Source organism: Scyliorhinus canicula, chromosome 17, assembly GCF_902713615.1.
Source record: "Scyliorhinus canicula chromosome 17, sScyCan1.1, whole genome shotgun sequence".
NCBI lineage: Eukaryota > Metazoa > Chordata > Chondrichthyes > Carcharhiniformes > Scyliorhinidae > Scyliorhinus > Scyliorhinus canicula.
This window is the reverse complement of record NC_052162.1, coordinates 30,841,552-30,850,233: the sequence shown is the minus strand read 5'-3', so window position 1 is coordinate 30,850,233 and position 8,682 is coordinate 30,841,552. Positions and strand designations below refer to the sequence as shown.

The following is an 8,682-nucleotide window of genomic DNA, read 5'->3' as shown; positions in this document are numbered from 1 at the left end:
TGCTTTCTGAGGGTTGATTTTCAAGAAGGCCGATCTGACTTCGGAAGCAGGGTAGCATGGTGGTTAGCATAAATGCTTCACAGCTCCAGGGTCCCAGGTTCGATTCCTGGCTGGGGCACTGTCTGTGTGGAGTCTGCACGTCCTCCCCCGGTGTGCGTGGGTTTCCTCTGGGTGCTCCGGTTTCCTCCCACAGTCCAAAGATGTGCGGGTTAGGTGGATTGGCCATGCTAAATTGCCCGTAGTGTCCTAATAAAAGTAAGGTTAAGGGGGGGGTTGTTGGGTTACGGGTATAGGGTGGATACGTGGGTTTGAGTAGGGTGATCATGGCTCGGCACAACATTGAGGGCCGAAGGGCCTGTTCTGTGCTGTACTGTTCTATGTTCTAAGCTGTGACGGTAGGTATGGGTGTGTCCAAGGCTGTTGGGGCAGTTGATAATGGTTTGATGGTTTCCTGCTCGGACTGAGCATGGAATGCATTTAGTTCATCGGGAAGGGGTGCGCTGCTGCCCGAGATTCTACTCAGCTTCGTTTTGTAGCCCGTTATGTTGTTTAAGCCTTGCCACAACCGACAAGAGTCCGTGACAGCTCTCGCTTAGTCTGGTATTGTCTCTTGTCATCCTTTTTTTAAATATAAATTTAGAGTACCCAATTAATTTTTTTCCAATTAAGGGGCAATTTAGCGCGGCCAATCCACCTAACCTGGACATCTTTGGGTTGTGGGGGTGAAACCCACGCAGACACGGGGAGAATGTGCAAACTCCACACGGACAGTGGCCCAGGGCCGGGATTCGAACCCGGGCCATCAGCGATGCAGTCCCAGTGCTAACCAGTGTGCTACGTGCCGCCCCTCTCTTGTCCCCGCCACGCCTCTAGGACCATGTCCTACCTCCTCTCCCTCAGCAGCCACGATACCTGTTTACCGATTTTTAAAACCACAAGTGAAACCTGCTGCCAGTAATTCCTCCTGGCAGAGTCAGAGCGCCGTGGAAGCCCTGGAGAATACTGGATCCTCCTCGTTAATGATATACCAACTGCGTTCACTGTATGTGCGGAATAGAATGCATTGACGCAGCTGTCGAGACTCTCCCAGAGCATGACATTCCAACGGGCGCCCGGCGCCGGCCACGATTTTCAGCTCGTTTCGCGATTCCAACATTGCTGGACAGAGAATGTCGCCCGATGTCTTTCTGAAGTCTGTTACTATCCTCCTCATTTAAAAAAAATATATTTTTATTCAACTTTTTCACATTTTCTCCCAAATTTTCACCCACCAACAATAAACAATAATCAGTAACGAATATAATGTTAATCCCCATATCAACAACAACAATCCCATCCTCTCACAACCCCCAAACAACTTCCCGCTTGTTAACATAAACAAATAATAAAAAGGAATCAGGAATCACCCATAGTCACTATTAACACCTATAGTCCCCTTCCTCCCAACCCTCTCAACCCACCCCCCCCAACTAATGTTTGATGTTATCCAGTTCTTGAAAGTGCAGAATGAATAATGCCCATGAATTGTAGAACCCCTCCATCCTTCCCCTCAGTTCAAACTTAACCTTCTAAGAGTCAAAAATTCCAACAGGTCCCCCCGCCACGTCTGGGCACAGGGTGGAGAAGTTGATCTCCACCCTAACAGGATCTGCCTTCAGGCGATCAACGAGGCGAAGACTACAACATCTGCCTTCGCACCCGTTTCCAACCCTAGCTGGTCTGACACCCCGAATATGGCCTCCTGAGGGCCCGGGTCCAGTTTCACGTGCACCACTTCAGAGATTACCCTAAATACCTCCTTCAAGTAATCCTCCAGCTTTGGACAGGACGAAAACATATGAATGTGATCTGCGGGGCCCCCTGCACAACCCCGCGCAACTTTCACACACATCTACCCCCTCAAAGAGCCGGCTCATCCTCACCGTTGTGAGGTGTGCTCTATATACCACCTTCAGCTGTATCATCCCCAACCTCACGCACGAGGTGGAGGCGTTCACTCTCCGGAGCACCTCACACCAGAACCTCTCCTCCATACCCTCTCCCAACATTCTCCTCATTACTAGCTACATTTCTGAATTTTGAATAATCCGCAAACTTTGAAATTATGTCCTGTACATACAAGTCTAGGTCATGAACATAACAAGAAGAGCAGTGGTCCCAATATTGACCCTGACTGCTACTGCAACTTTAATCCCATGGGCTTCAATTTTTCCTACAGTTACGTGATAATGCGTGGTATTTCATTAAACACCTTTTGAAAGTCCATATATAAAACATCAACTCCACTATAAACTCATTAACTCATCAACTCTTTTTATTTCATCAAAGAACTCAATCAAGCTGATCAATCATAAAATAAAAACAGAAAATACTTAGCAGGTCAGGCAGCATATAGAGAGAAGATATTCTCCGTAGTAGGAGAAACTAGAACCTGAGAGCATAGCCTCAGACTGAAGGGACGATCCTTTCAAACAGAGATGAGGAGGAATTTCTTCAGCCAGAGGGTGGTGAATCTGGGAATTCCTTGCCATAGAAGGCTGTGGAGGCCAAATCACTGAGTGTCTTTAAGATAGTGAGAGATATGTTCTTGATTAATAAGGGGATTGGGGGTTATGACGAGAAGGCAGGAGAATGGGGATGAGAAACATGTCAGCCATGATTGAATGGAAGAGCACACTCGATGGGCCGAGTGGCCTAATTCTGCTCCTATGTCTTATGTTTGTCATGATATGTAGACATGCACATAATGAGATACAAACAGGCAGCTAATGAAAACAGAGAACAGGACATAACCAATCAGCAGGCAGAACACTTGGGGATGGTTTCCCACTATAAAAGGCAGGAGGCACTCACACTCCGCCTCTTTCCACTGGTGACATCTACAGTGTGAGTCTGGGCGTGCATATCATATAACTCCTACAGCACGTGGCTAAGAGCTAGTCCGGTTCAGTCAGACAGATTAATCACACTAGGTTAACAGAGAGTCAAACTCACAGAGGATTGAGCTAATTGTGTGACAAGTTCAATAAATCATATTGAACTAACTTCAAGGTGTGGAGTATCTCTCAGGTAAAACTGCATCCAGTTGCAGCCTGTGTTACGTTACTGTGCTTAACACAACAATGGTCTTATGGTACAATTTGGCAAAATGGGGTGATAGTGGAACAAGAACAAAATATGGGTCCACAGAGGGGTAAATGGGAATCCAAAAGAGAAAATGCTGTAAAATCTCAGCAGATCTGGCAGCATTTGGAGGGAGAAAAAAAAGCTAACATCGCAAGTCCAGGTGACCCTTTGTAAATGGGAATAGTTGAATCTTTACCAATAGTTGTTGTTGGTATAAAACAGGACAACAGCAGCACCTTGCAATTGTTGAACTCAGCATTGAGTCCCAAAGACTGTGAAAGTGTCTCATCAATAGAAGTTCCTCCAGTTTACACTTCATTGGAACAGCTGAGAAGACTGAGGACAGAAAGGTCAGTAGGATCGGGGCAGAGACAGGTAAGCAGAAACTCGGAGTCACACTGGCAGACTGGCAGAGTTGTAAATTGTTAATCCAAAAAGTATGTGTCAGAAGTGGGATTCGAACCCACGCCTCCAGTTGGAGACCAGAACACCCAGCTTACAATGCAAGGACTTCACTCCTTGAGTCTGGCGCCTTAGACCACTCGGCCATCCTGACACCCGTTGATATTTCGGTTCACCATGATATTGAAAGACTACTATCTGCACTGTTATCTACAAATGTTTATATGTATGTGTTCCTCCTTCAAATACAAATCATTTCTGAGATGCTCCATTAATCTAAAATCTATGCTTGTTGCTGTTCAAAGGAGGAAACTTTATGACTGCTGCCGAGTCTGCTGACACCTATTGCTTTCTTTCAGTATTGCAAGAGGAAATACTATCCACGTTGTTCAAATTCGTATTAAATCATGCGTTTTAGACAACAGTTTCTCTCAGTACGTGATCATATTTAATGTAATTAAATTTATCAGTTTTTAAATATAAATCATTGTTTAAACTTATTTAGAGGTAATATATAATTATACAAATTACAGCACTGAAGCAGCTGTTCGACACAACTCTGGTGTCTGCGCTTTCCAACAGCAGCTGTGTCATCTCATTGTATTTCCCTATCCACGTCTTCCTCATTCAATTCCTTTCTCATTAGTATTTTCCTCAGTTGTAAAAAAAGCAAGCCATGCTAAATGTGTGAAAAAAACATATTCCAACTTTCCACTTTTTCTTCTAATACACCGAACTTTAGAACATAATATCTAGGAGCAGGAGTAGGTCATCTGGCCCCTCGAGCCTGCTCCACCATTCAATAAGAATATGGCTGATCTTTCTGTGGACTCAGTCCCCCCCCCCCCCCCCCTCCCCCGCTCACCATAACCCTTAATTCCTTTATTACTAAAAATCTATCTATCTTTTCCTTAAAAACATTCAATAAGGTAGGCTCAACTGCTTCACAGGGCAGGGAATTGCACAGATTCACAACCCTTTGGGTGAAGAGGTTCCTCCACAACTCAGTCCTAAATCTGCTCACCCTCATTTTGAGACTATGCCCCTAGTTCTAGTTTCACCTGCCAATGGAAACAATCTCCCTGTTTCTATCTTTTCTACTCCCTTCATAATTTTATATGTTTCTATTAGACCCCCCTCATTCTTCAAAATTCCAATGAGTATAGCCCCAGTCTACTCAGTCTCGCCTCATAAGACAATCCCCTCAACTCCAGATCAACCTACTGAATCACCTCTGCACCCCCTCCAGTGCCAGTACATCATTTCTCAAGTAAGCAGACCAAAACTGTTCACAGTACTTCAGGTGTGGCCTCACCAGCACCCTATACAGCTGAAACACAACCTCCCTGTTTTTAAACTAGCAATGAAAGACAAAATTCCATTTGGCTTCTGAATTACCTGCTGCATCTGCAAATCAATTTTTTGCAATTCATGCACAAAGATACCCAGGTCCCTCTGCACAGCAGCAGGCTGCAATTTTTTACCATTTAAATAATAGTCCATTTTGCTGTTATTCCTACCAAAATCTCCCACGCCACTACCCTCGCCCCCTCCACTCCCTCCCACTTTCATCCCACCAGCCTCCGTATGGAAAGCATAATCCTCCACCATTTTCGCCAACTCCAGCGTGATACCACCACCAAACACATATTCCCTTCACTCCCTCGATCAGCATTCCGCAGAGACCGTTCCCTCCGAGATAATCTAGTCCACTCCTCCACCATACCCAGTACCTCTCCCATCACCCATGGCACCTTCTCATGCAATTGCAGAAGGTGTAACATCTGCCCCTTTACCTCTTCCATGCTTAACATCCCAGGCCCAAAACACTCATTCCAGGTTAAGCAGCGTTTCACTTGCATCTCTTCCAATTTGGCCCACTGCATTCGCTGCTCCCAATGTGGTCTCCTCTACATCAGAGAGACCAAACACAGACTGGGTGATCGCTTTGCTGAGCTTCTTCAGTCTGTGCACATTCAGGCCTTCCTGTTGCTTGCCATTTTAACAAAAGACTCTGCTCCCATGCCCACATGTCTGTTCTTGGCCTGCTGCAATGTTCCAGTGAAGCTCAACGCAAACTCGAGGAACAACATCTCATCTTCCGGTTAGGCATGCTACAGCCTTCCGGCCTGAACATCAAATTCAACAACTTCAGATGATCAGCTCTACCCCACCTTGACCCATTTGTTTTAATTTCATTTTAACTGTCTTTTACCATTTTCTTTCTTAATATATATTTAATTTCCCCCCCCCCCAATCTTATCCACCTTTCCTTCACCTTTCTCCTCTTTGCTTCCCCCTTCCCCTCCCCTCGCATCTACAGTTCATCCTCTGATATTAGTTTCCCTGCTGTTTGACCTTTCACATCTTCTGTCCTCTCCGGGGACTGCCATTAGCACTCTTTCCCCTTGGTTTCTGTGGCCATTAGCACCCGGTTTCCCTGGGTTTCTGTGGCTATCAGCGCCGGCCCTAGGGTTGTTGGCGCCCCGGGCAAGATGAACTTCGGCGCCCTTGGCGGGGGGGGGGGGGGGGGGGGGGGGCCGAGGGGGGGGCGGGCTGAGGGGGGGTCGGGCTGAGGGGGGGGCCGAGGAGGGGCGGGGGGCGGACGGAGGGGGGGCGGCGGACGGAGGGGGGGGCGGAAGGGGCCGCCCTGGGGGAGGGCGGCCACCGCGTATGCGCTGGTTGGCACCGGCCCAACTGCGCATGCTCGGGACCCGAGTCTCTGGTGCCCCAAGCACATGGCGCCCCGGGCGTCTGCCCGAGTTGCCGGTACCTTGGGCCGGCCCTGGTGGCTATGACTCATCTTTCATTCTCACTCCACTGTATAAATATTTCCCACTTTCTCTGTTAGTTTTGATGTAGAGATGCCGGCGTTGGACTGTGGTGAGCACAGTAAGAAGTCTTACAACACCAGGTTAAATAATCTTATAGCCAAGTGTGCGGCCTCAACCGGGACCTGGGATTCATGTTGCATTACATTCATCCCCCACTATATGGCCTGGGCTTGCGAAATCCAACCAACTGTCCTGGCTTGAGACAATTCACACCTCTTTAACCTGGGGTTACCCCTATCTCTGGATCTGTAAAGACTTAATTGCCTGCAAATGCTCACATTCTAAGCATTGTCTGGCATCTTTGAATTTGTCTATATATATGTTTCTAGAACAGACTTCTCCATTCACCTGAGGAAGGAGCAGTGCTGCGAAAGCTAGTGTTTGAAACAAACCTGTTGGACTTTAACCTGGTGTTGTAAGACTTCTTACTGTGTTAGCTTTCACAAAGAGTCATCGGACTCGAAACATTAGCTCTTTTCTCTCCTTACAGATGCTGCCAGACCTGCTGAGATTTTCCAGCATGTTCTCTTTCGTGCATGTATGTATGTATTGTGTCTACTATGTATGTACTGTGCACACTCCTCGGCCGCAGAAAAATACTTTTCACTGTACTTTGGTACATTTGACAATAAATCAAATCAAATCAAATCATTCCATCAGGGCCAGGAATGTCTACCTTTAGCCCCATGAGCTTTTCCAACACTACCTCCTTAGTGATAATGATTGTTTTTAGGTCCTCACCTGCCATAGCCTCCATGCCATCAATTATTGGCATGTAATTTGTGTCTTCCACTGTGAAGCCTGCACAAAATACCTGTTCAATGCCTTGGCCATTTCCTCATTTCCCATTATTAAATCCCCTTTCTCATCCTCTAAAGGACTTTTTAACGTTTTATATATTTGCTATCTGTTTTTATATTCTGAGCTAGTTTACTCTCATAATCTATCTTACTTTTCTTTATAACTTTTTTTCTTGGCTTTCAGTTGACCTTTAAAGATTTCCCAATCCTCTAGTTTCCCACTAATCTTTGCCACTTTTAGCCTGACTTTATCCTCACATGTAACCAATTTTATTGCCAATTTGCATATCAGTGGGAAAACCTTTTTTATTATTAATTACTCTCTCGATACATTTTATAAATTTGAAATCTCAACTGAAACCCCCTTACTGTCTCTGTTTCAATTAATCAAGCTTTGTTTTTGCCCTTTCTATTGAGAGGTGCCCAGACCAGTAGAAAATAATCCAGCTATTATTAATGTTTCACATACACAACATTCAAAGTCATTTTATTGCTTTGTCTTCAATTGCCCTATATATAAGCCTGGAATTTTCCTTGTTTTATCTTTTCAAACTTCCGTACCCGACTTTAAAGGTCTGAGTATTTGCATTCCCAACAGTGTCTCTTCCATTCCTGTAACATTATAATTTAAAGCAAACTTCCTTATATTGCTTCACTGAGCTGGTTCTTTGTAAGTGAACCTAGCTGCGCAACTAGCTGCACAATTTAGCAAATTAGGTTAAGGACAGCCTTAAAAGACGTAATAATAATAATCTTTATTATTGTCACAAATAGGTTTACATGAACATTGCAATGAAGTTACTGAGAAAATCCCCTAGTGAGGGAGCATATTTAGAATATATATATACCATATATAGAATCTCTACTGCAGAAGGAGGCCATTTGGTCCAATGAGTTTGCACCGACCCTCTGAAAGAGTATCCTACCGAGGTCTACACTCCTGCCCTAACCCCACTTAATCTGCACATCTTTGGACACTAAAGTGAAATATTAGCGTGGCCAATCCACCTCACCTGCACAACTTTAGACTTATCATTCTGTTTATAATGTGTTTTTGAAAATATTAAGTGCGTGTTGCTTAATTTTATAAAAAATGTGATTCGGGTACTTATTTTTAAAATAAATGTAATTTAGGCGCAGTGGAAGTTTTTAAAAAATATGTGTCAGAAGTGGGATTCGAACCCACGCCTCCAGTTGGAGACCAGAATACCCAGCTTATCGCTGAAGGACTTTATTCCTTGAGTCTGGCGCCTTAGACCACTCGGCCATCCTGACACCTATGGTTTAGTCGCGCCGTATAGCTTGATAAAGTGAAGAAGTGTGAGTGTCACCGAACATTAAGTGCATTCGTTTCTCGTTATTTTTAATGTCTGAAATTGTTCTTTCCTGCTGGTCGCAGTCGTCTGTCCATCAATTAAAACAAATTGTAGATACATCTTGACTTTTAAATTAAAATCAAGCACATCAAACGCTCCTATTAAATACCGACATTTGATATCAATCTTATTGGGGGTACCCCG

The 8,682-nt window shown here is 44.9% G+C and overlaps 2 non-coding genes across 2 annotated transcripts; both read right to left on the bottom strand.

Moving 5' to 3' along the window:
* Positions 1-3,568: 3,568 nt before the first annotated feature.
* Positions 3,569-3,682, bottom strand: trnal-caa. The gene is made up of 2 exons: positions 3,645-3,682; positions 3,569-3,614 (listed from the first exon to the last, which is right to left on the bottom strand). It is a non-coding gene; the product is annotated as a tRNA-Leu (tRNA).
* A 4,641-nt stretch (positions 3,683-8,323) lies between these two features.
* trnal-caa lies at positions 8,324-8,437 on the bottom strand. The gene is made up of 2 exons: positions 8,400-8,437; positions 8,324-8,369 (listed from the first exon to the last, which is right to left on the bottom strand). It is a non-coding gene; the product is annotated as a tRNA-Leu (tRNA).
* Positions 8,438-8,682: the final 245 nt, after the last annotated feature.